The sequence below is a fragment of the Polyodon spathula genome, chromosome 8 (genome assembly GCF_017654505.1).
Source record: "Polyodon spathula isolate WHYD16114869_AA chromosome 8, ASM1765450v1, whole genome shotgun sequence".
Classification (NCBI taxonomy): Eukaryota; Metazoa; Chordata; class Actinopteri; order Acipenseriformes; family Polyodontidae; genus Polyodon; species Polyodon spathula.
The window spans coordinates 24,774,351-24,791,144 of NC_054541.1; the positions used below are offsets into that span (position 1 = coordinate 24,774,351).

Genomic DNA, 16,794 nt, shown 5'->3' on the forward strand with positions numbered 1-16,794 from the left:
AATGATTTGAACACCTTGCACTCACGTGAAATCAGTGTGCTTCTGCCTGCTCTGATGATTTCATCTTTAATCCCCAGTAAAAAATAGAGCAGTTTTAATTTTAATTTTAATTTTGTTGAAGCCATATCTAATTTAATTAAAGCAGCACAATAGCTCTGATCCAACAGCTGATAAGGGAATAATTAAACCACAGATCAGTCCCAACTTATCCCTTTAATACAGGCAATATGGAGCTGTCAGGTTTTTCTAACACAGTCATTAATCATTATTTGCAAGTGAAGGACCATTCTGAGCAAGTTGTCATGTTACATTCGGAACTGCTAGCATAATGAAGAGACTCATTCTTATAGGACTTTTAAATGATTGCAGGCAGATATAAGCTAAGTTTTATACTGTATATTTGTGGAAAGAGTGTAATATTGGACTCATTCATCATATACAGGTCTAGTTAATCACATACATTTTTATACATTTCAGACTAGGGGGGTTTTCAAATGTCACTTCAATATTCTCAAATTTTATGGCTGGTTGGTGTTTATAACAGTGTTAAAACACTGACAAAGACTAAACGTTGAAATGTTAGTCTGCATTTATTACTAAGTTAATTCTTAGTGTTGCTGTACAAGAATCCAAAGTTATACAAGTTAGAGATGAACTACTTCTGACTATGAAAGGTAATCCATCCAATTGGATGCTGTTGACAAGGCACCATGCATCTTAATTTAAAGATTACAAACACACTGCAAAAAGAGTCAATTTAGTCATACAAAGACATCTTCAGTGCTGACTGAAGCACCTGATGTTCAACTATCTGACTGAAATCAACATAAGCATATTGTATTTGCAAATAGTAGACTTATTAAAGGAATATGATATTAAATTTCACTGTGATTATGCTCCAGAGGATGCTTGTTTTTATATCAGGCATTACCTTGGTAGTTGATTTTCTTGACAGTAATGCCCTCTAATCACAGTCTTCTGCTTTATCAGCAGTTTTAATGGTGCACAAGGATGCATAATAATGCATGAGATAATGTTGTGTGAATAGGGACACTTTTTTTTATTGTTATTTTATTTTATACTGAATTTATTTTGCATTGATTTGTCTTTAGTTTACATGGTATACTAAGTATACAACAATCTCTGTAGTTGTGCCAGAAAACCACTTCCTCTACACATTCAGTATATATAGCTATGGCCAAAAGTTTTGCATCACTATATAGCAGTGTTCTTCACGAATTTTCAGAGTGAGGCCACTTTTGCCGATAAGACATCAGTGTGAGGGCCACCACCCTGCCTTTTTCATATTTGTGTCTTGTCGGGGGACGCACATCAGGGACTGCACTAAAGTCCACCAGGGGCCACCAGTGGCCCGTGGGCCTTGCAATGAAGAACACTGCTCTATAGAATAAACACATTTTATATCATAAAGTCAAATGAAACCTGTGGAATATTGTTATGTTAACATAATGATTTACATACTGCTTTGTAGTTTTCATATACTTAACGAAAAAACTGACTGAAAAATGTGACGTTTCGAAATCTAACATGAATTACTATGCTACTATTATGCCTTCCGGTAGACTTTAGCAATATCATGATGCAGTTTATTTGATTACATGATGGTAAATAAAAGATCTAAATTATGTTCATATATATTTTTACTTTCAATTATGTCTCAATCGTAAAATTGTACGTGATGCAAAACCTTTGGCCATAACTGTAGATGAGCTTTACACAATAAATCTGTACTCTATACACAGCACTACAGGAAGTCAGGAAGTACAACACTGCTGTACAGCCTGTGGAATATTTTGACAATTAGATACGTTTGATGAGTAAACCCTCACAGGTTAACAGTGTACTGTCACATAAAGCATTAAACACAATCAATTTCCTCTTCATTTCATTTTAATTGAACACACGGCCAGAGACTAACCACAGTGTTTATTGCTTGGTTTTCTCTCCTGGCATTCTTTTCCCAGCGAAGAATCTTGGTTATCATAAGAAGTAATGACAAGTTTTGAAACGACCCCCACCCTCTTCTATAATGGAAACAGAATAATCTGCAGCACATCCCAGAACTGAAGAGAATGCAATAGATTTATTTCGGAAGGTTTAGGAATAAATTCTTGCTTGCTAAAACAATTCTGCATGAAAGCACAGAACCTGTAATGCTTTTTGAGGAATACAATGACCTTGCAAGGATCCTCCATGGCAGCTGTATATGATCATTAGTCATGTCATCCCCCAACTCATTTATTTCTAAACACATCACTATTCCATTCAGGCATTTCTTAACACTCCTGTTATAAACCTCATGGATTTTTTTTTTTTTTTCCTGTAAATCACAATCAACCCTCCTGACATTTTTGTTTAGTTGCAGTGTCCCACAATGAAGATCTGTAATATTAATACACTTCATAAGCTTTGCCACAATATGCCCTCTGTCTTAGCATACCTAGCTGATAGTCTTGTTTCTTTACATTCCCGGAAGGTAGGTTTAGCTGCAGAGTTTATAAATGATGCTATCTCAGCTGGAGCTCAGGAAGGAAAAGAGGAGATCATTTGTTCTTCTTAATAGTGTTTGAGTCCTATCCTGAAGATACTGTGTCACACACTACAACCACAGGGGTACCCAGGATGTGTAGGGTTAAGCTTGTCATTCAGGTCATGTTTGCTTCTCCCTCTGGCTCAAGAATGTTGAGCAGTGGAAGGCCTGTTTAAGAGTTTAAGAGCCTCCTCATGTACTGGCCTGTAGCAGGGCGGTAGGAAAGCCCTGCTGTTTATTCGTATTGTTTGTTTATTTTTAGAACAGGGTCTCCCCCTCCACCCCTATGTTATTTTGTATTTGTTTATTGTTTTATATTTGTATATAGATGATGGCGAACCGCCGTGCGTTTTGTTTTGTTATTGTTTTGCAGCGTGGATGGGAAGCCCCATCCATATTATAAAACTCATGCAGAAGGTGGCCATCTCCTGAATTAGTTAAGTGATTAATTTGTTGCTAATCGGGAGATGGTCACCTGTATAAATACCTGCAGCTCTCTGCACTCTGGGTGGGTGTTCAGAGGAGGAACGAGAGCGAGCGAGGAGTGAGAGAGGAAAATAAATCTGAAAACGATTTATGATCAGTAAAGGCGATTGCCCAGTCTGACCTGGATCGCATCTTATTTTTGTGTTCGTGACTTGTTTTGTTTATTATTTTGTTTTTGTGCTCTGTGAGCACAGTGTTATTTTTGTTTAAATATCGTATTTATTTTTGTTCTCTTTTATAAAACGGCGCACGCGCCACTGCAGCGTACCTTGGTTTTTGTGTTTCAGTGAACATGAGGTGCTAAATCGATAGCAATTACAGTACACCTTTTAAAGTCACAATAGCAGCGGGGTAGTGCAGGTGAGTTTTTATTGTCACAAATCACCACATCAGTTTTGTTCCCCCTCAGCCTTTATTAATGCTATCCATCAATGCCTTCCAAGACTAAGAAACTGCAGACAAAACGGGAAGGCAGGAAAGAGTTGCTTTGTCATTGCTCACAGAACAACGTCCCTTGCCATTTTCCAAAGCGCCCAGAGGCACATCTCTGGATCCTGTCATCTGATTAAAAGCCATAGAAATTAAACCAATGCGTCACGCTTTATTCTATTTTTTCCCCTTTTAAAAAGACTTTTTCTTTTTTACAGAAAGCAGGCCTGCTGGCCACAGACTGACATGGTGAATGTCAATCAATACTGAAGACACTGTGCAGCCAGAAAGCTTTATATTTACGTTTCTTTTTTTTTTATTTTTACACCAGGGGTTACTGAGGACAAAAAGGACACATCTTGCCACAATGACATTAGTATGCAGCAGGAGTCGAGGCTGCCCATTGTGGTACAACCTGTACTGATCAATAGCCTAAAACAATCCCAAACCTATAAAATGATGTCATTTTCTGTTGCTAGGTAGCAGCGACCCAATAAGAACCCTTTTTCGCTTTCCAGCCTCAGCTCAGAGTGGCAGTGAGATGTGATGAGAGCAGTGAGTTAGTTCAGTGGGAGTGGAAACCCAGAAGAGCACGGAAGTTGGGGGGGGGGGGGGGGGGGGGGGGGGGGGTACTCGGCTGGTTTTACTAGAATAGATGACTTTCTTGACATACATTAAAACCATAATGTAATAATAATTATTATTTTAACCCATTAGTGTGCACTGGTATTTATTTTTAAGATCTGTACTGCAGATCTAAATGCCTGCAATCTAACCCCATATTAAACAGCCTTAGCAGGAACAATTCATATATATGAAACTTAAATATATCTTTTCCCTTAGGGTTTAAAAGCCTGACCTTAACAAATCAAACCTGTCACAGTTGCAGAACAATTAATAGTCGTGCAAGTTTTTTTGGAATAACAACTCCTGTTTTAATTGCAATTTAATACTTAGTCACGTACTGTAAGCTCTATTATACATATTCCCTTATTCCAGAAGTTACAGATGCAGATCATATTAATAAATTGCGTAACATTATGCATATTCTGGAAGCGTTTATACAGTGAATGTGTAAATTCATCAGACATGAAATAACAATAAATAATACGTTTGAGGAAAATTATAGCTAATGGGAAAATCCAACTGAGTGGTACAAAACCCCTTTTCCAAAGGTTCCTTACTGACAGTGAAATAATCATCTTTCTACTAATGCACAAATGCACTGTTGAAATTTAAGAGCAATCGCTCCTCTTCTGATTCATATTTGTCAATACTTAACAGCAGGGCTTAATTTGTGCTGGATCACACCAGTACCTTTTTGTTTGACAGGTGAGAATTATTCAGTTTGCAAATGTTTTACTCAACGTGTACGATTAAAAAATGCGTTCCTGTTTCCTGAATGGAATGAGAAAGCGTACTGTAATGATATACTTTAGGATGCAATATCTTTGATTAAGAAAATAACTCGTTTTTTACAAACAATACGCTAAAAAACAAGTGCTCTTAACAGTAACAGTGTGGTCGCTCCTATTTATCAGTTTACTCTGCAGGCTGCTTTTCTCTCAAATTATAGTTTTATCATCTTTATTACATTAGAAACAAGTAAATAAAATGTATCTACTTAGGCTGAGAATGTAGTAGGAACGTAGGTAGAGCTGTGATGGGAACTTTTCCCTTGCTTCAGGCAAACCTTTGTAATCAACACAGGGTAATTGCACGGGCCATTTAGGTTTGACAATACTAAATTTAATGATGCTGTTTTATGTACATTAAACTATTGTCGCGTGCAATATTTCGTCTTCTGTTAGTGCTGGGAGACGCTGGTATTCACCCTAGAAGTATCTCATGATCACTTTGTTCTCATTAATATTTTAAACAGGCACAGTCTGTCAAGCAAACCCAAAGGAAATCTGTTACAAATCCATAATTAATTGGGGCTGCATATTGCCCTGCTTCAAGGGGACATACAGCACTGTAACCCTTAGAAAAGCAGGTTTTCATTATTCCAAAAAATGTTGCTCTTTAGATTATGTACTGTTTACTGATTTCCCACAAGCACTGAACTTGAGTTGCAGTTGTCACATTATAATCTCCTTTCTACTTCTATTTTTTTCTGACATAAACTAAATAAATGGTCCAATTTAGTCTTTAATTCAAGATCACTTTTCAGATATGAATGAAGATAGTACTTACTATGTGCATTCTATAATCAAGCTTGTTTCGCTACCATCTTAGGTAGTCAATTCATATAAATGCCTATCTTTCATCGTTCATCAGTCTCTTGTCAGAAACTTTCATTTATTTCCTCATGCTCATAAAGAAAACCTTTGTTTAGGCATTGCTGACTGAATTTCCATAGCTGCTTGAATTATTGAGTTAAAGTACAGCCTCATCAGAAGACATTATCTCAAACTGCAGTACAGTAAACTGATAACACACATTAACGCAGTCATTTGATAGCTATTCCACCAATATGTAAAATAACCCTACTCAGACTGCACTGGGACTGGTGGATAAATACTTCAATCTATATTGCAAGGGTAATTCAATCCCACGGATTTCATGTACATAGATCTTGCGGGTTTATGCATCCCGGTAGACTAAAATCTCTGATGGCTCTGTATGGAAAAAAGGCTTTTAATACATTTGGATTGGAAGGAAATGTTTAGATCACAGTAACAGGTGGGTAACACATTCCACAAACACCATTAAGCAGAACAAGCTCTTTGGCAGAAACAAAGGGTCCCAAACCAGATTACTTTTGACGGTTTGAACCCACATCAACAAAACATCAAGGGAAAAAGGTGCGACACTAACGCTGCGCTGAAATAACAGCAGCATTACACTTCAGAAAACTGATTAATTTCAGAGCCATGTAGCTACTCCTGAGATAGCACCATAATCCAAAATCAAAACCAGCAGTCAGGCTGAGCCTCTAGGTGCTTTACATGATATCAGAGAAACTCTTCAAGAGAGAGCCGAGAACAAGATGATAATAATAATAATAATAATAATAATAATAATAATAATAATAATAATAATAATAATTCAGATGTGAACATGCTAGGTTCTGTAACATGACTGCAGGCTGAGAGTAAACATACTGTGCTAAAAAATGTTTTGTTTTTGTCTAAATGGTTTAATTGGCATTATTGCCCATCCAGTGTACAGGTTACTCAAGTTAAATAAAGCACATGGTCATTTGTTTTCTTTTAATTGATTTTTAAAACTGTTTCGGAATACAAATAAAACAAAGCTGGTTTATCAGGAAGTCTCAGCTTGATTTTTAACCCACACTCTGTTGAGCTTTACTATGGGGAAATTATTTTTCTACAGGACTTTATCATGGCCAGGCTCTGCACATACCAGTTACACGCACACTAAATAAATATGAAATCCTATTGAAACAAGGAGTTAAAAAGCAACTCATGCTGGTAACAGAATAACTGCTAGTCCACTACTGCAGGTTATCTACTTCCATTTTCATGGGGAATGTAAGCTTACAGCCTTGGTTTTCTGAACTAGGTAAATATATATATATATATATATATATATATATATATATATATATATATATATATATATATATAAAATTGATTTTCTATCTGTTTTCTTTTCTTTAAGTGGAAGAGTTGTTTGCCTTGTCTCAATCCTCTTTTAAGCCAGCTAGGGCATTGAGATGTTCCCCTCTGTACAGCCAAGAAGGGCAGTCTGACTGTCTGACACAGACTGTAATTAATATTGATTCACACAAAATGAAAAAAAAAAAAATCACTCTCTGCTTTGCTACCTGGAGTGGTTTATAGGTACCATCCTAATATATAACTAAATATTCAAAAATAAATTGCTGTCTCAAAATAAGTAACCTTTTCTTGTCCCTCATTCACACAAAACATCCCTCTGGAGAGCTGGAGAGCAGCTCCTGCTGGAAATCCTAAATACATTAGATTTTTCATGAACAGAATGTAAATCAATGAATGTATATTTAATGTCTTTTTCCTTTGTTGAAATGACTGCTCTAAGGCTTGCTTAGTCTCAAGAGATATATCTGCAGATATGTTCTTCTACCTTTTCCTTGTAGTCAGCCATTAAAGCAACAGTAACTCAATGTACCAATCCAGTCCGTGGGTATTCACGCTAAATATATGTACCTGTATTAAATATATATATATATATATATATATATATATATATATATATATAAATTAATTATCATAAAAACTGTCATATTTGCATGTTAATACATATTCTCCACTGTCTATTGTATATTTTTTTTAATAAATAGCTGTTGTGCCCATAGGAGTAACCTTCAAAGTAACAGTATAATGTCATGGTAACTGGCTTTTAGAAATATTAGTTAATGGTTGTTGTAACAAACAGTTTTTGATGTAGTTGTAGTTTGATGTAGTTCTACGCTAAAGAGACAGTTATGAAAAGACTTGGTTATGAAAAGAGTAAGTCCCCGTACTCACTGACATTAAAATCCAGACTATGATGACATGGAACTACTATGGGCTACTTAGATGGGTTCCAATTCTGATCCCCTCTTTACCCTTGGTAGGCTGTCTCTCCCATAATCTACATGCTGTGGCTAGCAGTATATAAAATGAATATGATTTACCTTTATGAAAAATGAAAAAGGAAAATGGAAGCCTGCTGAAGCATTCCATTTTATCCTGAGTGAAATGTGTATTTATTATTTATAAAGGGATAAATCTGAGTAATTCCTGTTGAGAATTGTAGCTGAAAGCCACTCGGCAGCAGCAGTGGGTGTGGTTGTTTGGAGTGGAGCACTAGCCCTAAGAACTCTCTAAGGTCTTGCTTTCACTGCAGTTTTCACATCTCAATCATACCAGCAGTGCTAGGATCAAACCCAGCTGGCTTTTTTTAGATACATCATGATTCTATTCTATTCATGTGTTCAAAATTCTGATCATAAGTTTGGGTGAAATCGTGCACCTTTATTTTACAAAAATAAACAACAACAGTGACCAGCTCTAAAAAAAATGTTGTCAACCCTTTTTCACAGCGAGTAATACAATACAACAAACCATTCCTATTTAAGACTCACCGATCTCTCCCCAGCGGAAAGGGTTGATCCCGCCTGTTGTGCAGTTGTATACCAATGCTGATTTTGGTCTGCGAATGTAAAGAAAATTCATCCAATTTTATCAGCTACTCAAAAGAAAACCTATCTTCCTGGTGGATCCTTTACAAGTACAAACTAGCCCTCCCCCAGTTCTGATCTTCTGAATGAAAGAAATATTGCATATTCTAACATCTATAATAATTTAAAAAGGATCACTGTTCACTGAAGGCTGTTTTGAAGAGCTATTAACCTGAAACCACTGGATGGATTTTAATTCTGCTGATGGTATTAAAAACGTTTTATCTTGATAATGCTAAATAAGCATTGGTTGGACAAAAATGATACAATTAAAATGATGCAGACAGAGCCATAAGGGCAGTCAGTTACAACCACACTTTATAAAAGTTTACCACAATATGTGTTTCCATTTTTATTGATGTGTTTATTTGTTTTAGGCTTGATTATACTTCTCTGGCTTTACCAAGCTTTCACTTCCTTATTACTCTGTGCTATGCCATAAACTTGTATACTGGTGATTCAATGTGGCATGTATTTGAATTGTTGTGGAGGGATATGAGGTCATTGCTAGAATGACCCACAGATTCATCAGTTTTGAGACTGCCCCTTGTGAAACATCATTAACTTGCTGTCTTGGACCGGTTAGCGCCAACCAACTGAGTGCTTATAATCAGCCTTCTAAATGTCAGATCTATTGTCTTTGCCGTTGGGACCACAACAGGGATGTGCAGCTGGTATGACTTACATGTCATGGATTCCATTTGCATTACAAATGGATTACTCCTGTGAGGGTCAGCCCATCTAAAAGTGTTACATGCAAAGTAATGTAACACTACAGTTCACATATATATTTTGCACCTGTTAAATCATAGTCTTTATTTAAAGCAAAAAATACTGTGATAATCCAAGTGCCATGGATTACACCGTGTAACATTTTTTTTTTTTTTTGGTTCCTGGGTAGTAAGTGTTATTTCCTAATTGCTTATGCCTCAAAAGTATAGAAAATGGCTATTATTCCCCACAAACTTTGCTTTTGTGACCAGGACAGTGATATTTCAAAATACCACTATTTCCAATGGGAAAACAGGCAAATGTGTGTCTTTTTGTTCACATAAAGTCAGAAAAAAACAACATATGAATCCAAATTAACATGTATTTATTCTAAAGTAATACAAAAATGACTACAAAAGATTTAGAAGTGAGTAGTTTTTCGAGATTTGTATTTACAGTATAATCGTAAATCTCGAAAAACTATCATATCATAACTATCATAAGCAATTAGGAAATAACACTTACTACCCAGGAACAAAAATTGTGTTACATAGTGTTATCACAGTGAGATACTGGATTTAATTAAAAGCCGCAACTCCATTGGTAGTGATGTAGTGATGTCAAATATTGACTAATAGCATTCATCTCTGTTCCCTAAGCGGACTCATCTGAACATGGCATTTCTGCTAGGAGAGGAATGTTTTCTTCCATTGGTTATTGGTTATACAGCTATGGACAAAAGTTTTGCTTGCATCACTGTGGCAGGGCAATTGTCCTGCACAATGGGGAATTACTGTTGCTGTAATTTGTATGTGGAAATTGGTTTATTGGGTCTTTTTGGAGTTGATTTGCGTAATTAAATTATTGTTTACAGACGGGCGCTCGATTGAGACTTGCTGCCTACTAGGCTTGGTTGAGGGGAAGGGCAGCAAGTGATTGGCTGTGCTAGTCCTCAATCAGCAGGTGGGTGAATCTTGACAGAGTGTCTGTCAGCATAAAAACATCGAGTGGAGATGGCTCATGGTAGTGTAGTCAGTTCCTAGAGCAGGACACCTCATTTATAAAGCTAGTGCTCACCCTGTGTGGCACCATTTATTTGTATTTTTTGTACTGTATTTTGCCTTTTGTACAGCTTTCTGTATGTGTCCTCTGTGCGTTACCATGGATGCGTCACCCCCCCCCCCCCCCCCCCCCCCCCCCTCTGTACAGCTGTGTAACATCCTGCTGTCAGTGTGAGATTAATAACTATGTCCACAGGAATAAGGTCTGCCACGGCATCATTAGTGGCTCTCATGGTCCGCAAAATCCCTTTTCCTGCCTGAAAAAAAAAATCACTTCTATATTATACTATACAAATACAATACAACAATGGATTTCTATTATAAAAAAATCATTTACCACGTCAGAGTTGAAGAGCATAGTTATATAAGCTTTACTTCCCCATTCGCCTTAGCAAAAAAAACAAAGACCTGCTCATTATCAGTGTGTTTAAGTGGGCTCAATGCAGGCAGTTTTTCAAAACTTTTCTTTAAATCAATTGTAAAAGCAACACTTTTGGTGAGATAAAGTGTAAATCAGAAAAAATGGTGAAATGTGGTAGGAGGATTTTATACAAGTTACGGTTGTTTGTCACCTGGAAAGAACTACATAAAATGAAAAAAGGCTATGTTCATTATTAGATCACAATGTAATGCTGCCTTTAAACTGAATTGAAACAGGCTGCATTTTACCACTGGAACTACTGCAAAATAACCTTATGGTAAGTCCTATAGAAATGTGTACTTGTTTTTGACAATGTTTTCTTATTGATCCATGGTATATATAATTGTGGAGGTACATATAATATTTCAGTCTCTGTGAATTGATGAATCCATGCAGCTATTTCAGCCCCTTTAGAACCTCGTCAATTCAGTTTTTTATACCAATAATACAGAGACATGTTTTGGACCTGAATCATTTCAATATAAATACATACAGCAATAAACAGTCCACTTGGTCCATTGAAGTTGTCAATCCAACCCTTATGAAATAGAAATAAAAAAAATGATTAGGCCTTTCTTCTGATATGAATAAGTAAAGAACAAGTTTAATATCACGCATAAGTAGATGAACAATATTACTTCAAACATTGATTTTGATACTGAAGAATGTTTAAGACCAAGCTTTGACTTCCTTAGGGTGGACTTTACCCAATAAAATAGCTATAACAATGTCATCTTATTTCAATATTATTGTTATTATTAATTGAAAATTCTCTATACATGTTAAGAAAAGACTAATAATCATGTTTAACAAAAAAAAAAAAAAATCACAACAGTGGAAATGAGTCCAATAAAATCATCTACAGGAAATAATGGTATAACTTTCAAAAATGCGTATGTAATAATATCATTAAATATAATAGTCATTGCTCTACCCACATTATAAATATACAATTGCAGACATCAAAATCAAATATGTACTGTAATACACATTGCCAGTGTTGTTCCTTATGTGCCCAATTGAGTTGGCCTGCTCATCCCAAGTTAAATGTTTTGCAGTATATTTGTTTATTTTATTTTGCCGATCATAGATAGCTGATACGTTTTGTGAAAATGGCCTCTGATATACACCCACCTCTCATTATATCGCCCCTCGCTATACTACGGATTCGAATATATGGCGGTCCTGTAGTTGGCTCCCTATTTTCACAGTCTAACTGTGCATGTCTTAGCTGCAATATACATAGGCAATTTCACTTAGAATTACTGTTCGTTTTATTCTGTACTGCGCATCACAAACTAAAATATACAGAACAATTAAAAACAAATTATGTCCAAATTATTAATATTACACTGTTTTCATATACACAAGCAATGCACTAACAAAAGTCACAGGGCAGTGCCGTCAGTTCCCTAGCAACAAACCTCCTGTGTTTAGAATGGATTCTTTCACCCATGAAAGACAGTCAGTCTTTAAAAAAGAAATGTTGCAAGTAGGGCTTAGCAGTGTAAATGTTGATAATGGAGTTGTTTTAACCTCCAGAGACCTCTATCAGCACCTGTTCTTCCAATCCTATCCAGCTGTTAATTAAATGGGTTGAAGGTAGTGAGTTACTCTAGAGTGCCTCTCAAGCATGCCTCCCAGTGCAATGCTACAGAAGTGTGTGTGTGTGTTCATTTAAGGCCTTGGCTATAGCAATGGAAGAAACCCCATCAAACTGCAAAACTAGGACTTGTGTTGGCTGAAATATATCTTTTTAAATGAACTGTAAGTTTGTAGGAGCTGCTAGCAGACATTACTTTATTGTAGGTTCTGGACTGCATTGACTGATTGAGTGTAATTATTATTTTTTTGGTTTGTTGTTCTAATAAACCCATCCAATGTATGTATTTTGTGGATATTTACAGTATATGTTGGCATTATGGACCACAGTCATGTTTCTAAGCTCTCCTGACAGCTTGGTTGTATAGAAGTTCTGATTGAACAGTATCTATTTACCTGCACCTGTGGAGCCAGGCTTGCTTTGATTAGTTACAATGATAATTATGCTGGGCATTGCAACAGAACCTTACAATTAAAATGTTACGATATTATAATGTACAACTCAAAAAAAACTAAAACAAAACTCCATTTGAAAATAAATAAATAATCTAATTTGAACTGTTTTATGACAAATCCCAGCACTACAACTTGCATGGCATCTGAATGTCAAAAGATATCCAGACCACAGAACTTGCTGGGGGAAATTGAACTTGAATAATAGAAGCCGACAGCCACTGTGAGCCATACAGATGCTCCAGTCCCAGTTATTGGTAATTATTTTCAAATTGCCAAGGGGGTAGAGAAAGGAATCTGGCTACACCTGTACGATAGAAAACCAAATGAATGAAACTAATAGCACAGAATCCCAAGAAGGACCAAGAGCACAACTAAGATAACACTTTCTCACATACCAGAAATAAATGCCAACCAAAATATCCATAAAGAGAAGCATGAATAAAGACAATGCCACGAATAATAAAAAACAGCAAATTCACAAATACAACTGCCAAAAATAAAAACAAATATCATCCAAAACAAAGATATACATGCCCCATGATTTATAAGGCCAGTAGCACTGAGATGATAACTGAGTAGAAGCAAAAAATTGATCGCAGAGATCAACTGACTATTGAAAATCAAGGAGCAATGCGTCACTGGTGGATGCGATAAAAAACTTGGAGAAAAGCATAGTATGAAATTACATTATATTGTAGAAAACTACCACCATATGCATTGATAGTAAAATTAATTATAACCACTAAACACAAAACAATAAAACATCCTCTTACAAAATTATCAAATACAGTACTTTAGGTTAAAGGTATCTGTGGAGCAGGGAATCTATATCATGCTATGAATTCAAGTACGGTAATCCTCGATGGATTCAAACAGCAAGATTCATGGCAAAGTCTCTGTCATTGTATTATTAGATACTTCTATCTGAGTGGATTCTGTATTTTACAGGAGGTTCTGTTAACAGTTATAGTGAGTAATTGCTATAGAAGACTGCATTTATTTTTTATCAATGAACAAGCAGATTCTAAATCATTTATATTCATTCCCATTAACTCGCTTTTAGGCCCTTTCAAAGATGCTAGATTGTATTAGCTTGCGTCTAAATCTATTAACCCACACACATTAGATAAAGAAACAGAACCGCAGCTTTGTAAAAATTATTCCAAAGGAGAGTCTTGGATCTGCCTTTCGGAGGAGGCTCATAATAAAATACAATTGAGGTAACATTAAAAGGCAACATAAAGTGTAAGAATCAGTTATAACAATATTAATGATGCCTCTATAAATGTGTTATAAAGGGTGATATAACAAATACTGGAGGTAAAATAATTGGGCGCAATAAATAAACTAAAAAAATAAATTAAAGAAATGTGGGACATTAAAAATAAATTACTGCAGAATATTCCAGTGTGCTGCTTGAATGAAAATTACATCTCCCTCTACGTCAAAAAAGACTTACACTGCAGCGGCCTCAGGGGATGTAAAGTAAGGATCACTGTGGAGGCCAAACTCCAATGCAGACTATTAAAGACCAGTTAATGAGGTTCACTGTCACTGCTATTCATTGCCTGGATTTGACAATCCTAGTCGGGAGAAAAGGTAGTAAATTGCACTGCTGAGTTACCCAAATCAAATCATACCACAGTCCTAAAAAATACAGTCACAAAAACAAAATGTAAATACTGTATATAAAAATGTCTTTCATACAGTAATTCCCAATTTATTTGTGACCCCGTATACAATTTGCTTGTTATTCTCTGATTGCAATTACAGTCTCATCTGCTGCATTACATTTGATCATGTTTCTTCTACATTGTTTTTTTTCTTTTTGGTGTGTGTGTCTGCCTTTCATTACTGAGTCAGTGTGCTGGACTTCACTCAGTAACCCTCTCTGTCTCTGCTTGCTTGTTTAATGGTCTCACTTACTGGGAAGGGTTCCTGCCAGCTGGCCCCCACAATGGACGGCCTGATGATGGCAATGTTCAGTTTGCTGCTCTCCTGCTGGACCATGTACTCGGCCAGGGCTTTGGTGTAAGTGTAAGTGTTGGGCCAGTCCCCGATTAGAAGAGGGGTGATATCTCGGACTATACCATCATCCATCCACCTGCAAACGTATGGATTATCAGGCTGTACAAAGGTAGAAATGAAAGTGAATCCCCAACAGACACCTATAAACATCCCCTTAATGTGTTTTTATTTATTTATTTATTTATTTTTACACTATGTAAACTTTTGAAACTCTTTGTTACATAGTAGAGAGAGCAATATCGGATATGTGGGACCAATGTTTTTGGTTAACGTAATGCGTACCCAATCACAACAGCCTTAGTTAGCATCAGTAATGTTCACACACCTGCAGTACAACCAATGATTTTAGTGCTATGTATCGTCAATTTCAAAAGAACACATGCAGAGACAGTGGCAGCCGTAGCCCGACAAAAAAGCATTAGAAAGCTTAAGAGAGGGATGTGATGTTAAGACATTGCTGTCAATGGGTACATCCGCACCTGCATCTCGCACTGCCCATGCTTGTTACACAGTGTGTTGGCAGGGCTATTAGTCTCAATCGATCCTGAGTAGGAGGGTACTGTAGCTGTAGCTACTGTGCTGCCCTATTGTGATATACAGTACAGCATCAGATGTCTTTTAACATCCCTAGAGCTCATAAGTCTAACTTAAAATGGCCCTCTTGGTTAACTGTGAGATACCAAATTGATGGCATCACTGTTTCCAAGCTTTCATCATGCACTATGCATAAACTAGTTTAAAAAAAAAAAAAGTTATGTCATTATAGCGTAAAAACAACTTTTACAGGACAACTAAACATATCCATGTGTTGCTGTTCTACTGTTCTGCTGTTCCACCAATGTCTCATTGTGTTTCCACTGGATTACTACTGTCTTGTTCAACTATGTAGTGAAAGGGTTATTTTTTCATGTATGACACCTGTAATCAATACTGAGTGACAGAATCACAGAATACAGCTGTGTACCAAATATGAAGCCACTACCTCCAAAGATTAGGTGAAGGTTGTTGTTTCCAAAACACTGAATACATTGAATACATGTTGCATGTTGACATAGTTGTGGAAGCAAATTCACAGGGTAGCCTAATAAATGAAATATTGTGGTTTCTTGCGTGCTTTCAAACCTTGTGTCACAGTACTGTTGCAATAGTGTTGAGGGAAATGTATATTGTATTTACATGGGAAAAAAAAGCAATTGTCAGTAAAGAAACTGTTTATAAAAACAAACCAGGAGCAGATATAACCAGCAAGAGAAGGATATACAATTATAATTACAAAATGTGTCTGTAGCCTAGCCCTTGCTGTTGTGGAAAGTATCTCATTAAATTGACTATGTAAGTTGACAAGCAGGCATTCCACGAAGGGCCAGGACTGGAACATCGCTGCCTGACTCATGGAATCAGTGGGAGGGGTTTTGACTTACTCCATGGAATTAATCAGTTTCTTGGGCTCAACGGGAGGAGGGTAAATGACCTCATTGATGTGTCTTCGGTTACAGTTTGCATAGGCGGTGGAGATGTGAACAAAGGCCTCAAGCTTCTCCATTTGATGTGCAAGAGCCAGGAGCTGCTGCGTCGCGATCACATTCAGCTGCAGGGCATGCCTGAAACACAGTGAAACAGGGGGGATCGTTCAAAACTTAAAACTTAGCATTGCTCGTACATCACCATACACTTCTTAACTCCCGTCACTCACTGTCAGACAGCATACACTGCATACGCATCAGTCACACAGCACAGGCTTTCAGGCCAGGTACTCTGAAATGCCCAGGCTATGAAAAACAATGAATTCATCACACCTCCTTGGTTTTTATCCAGCGATAGGATATGAATAATGTATTTCTATTGTATCACTGCAGATGGGATTGCGACCCATAATTCA

The 16,794-nt window shown here is 36.7% G+C and overlaps 1 pseudogene; it reads right to left on the reverse strand.

The window, feature by feature from the left end:
* LOC121319644 overlaps positions 1-16,794 on the reverse strand; it is a 55,540-nt pseudogene that overhangs the window by 6,214 nt on the left and 32,532 nt on the right.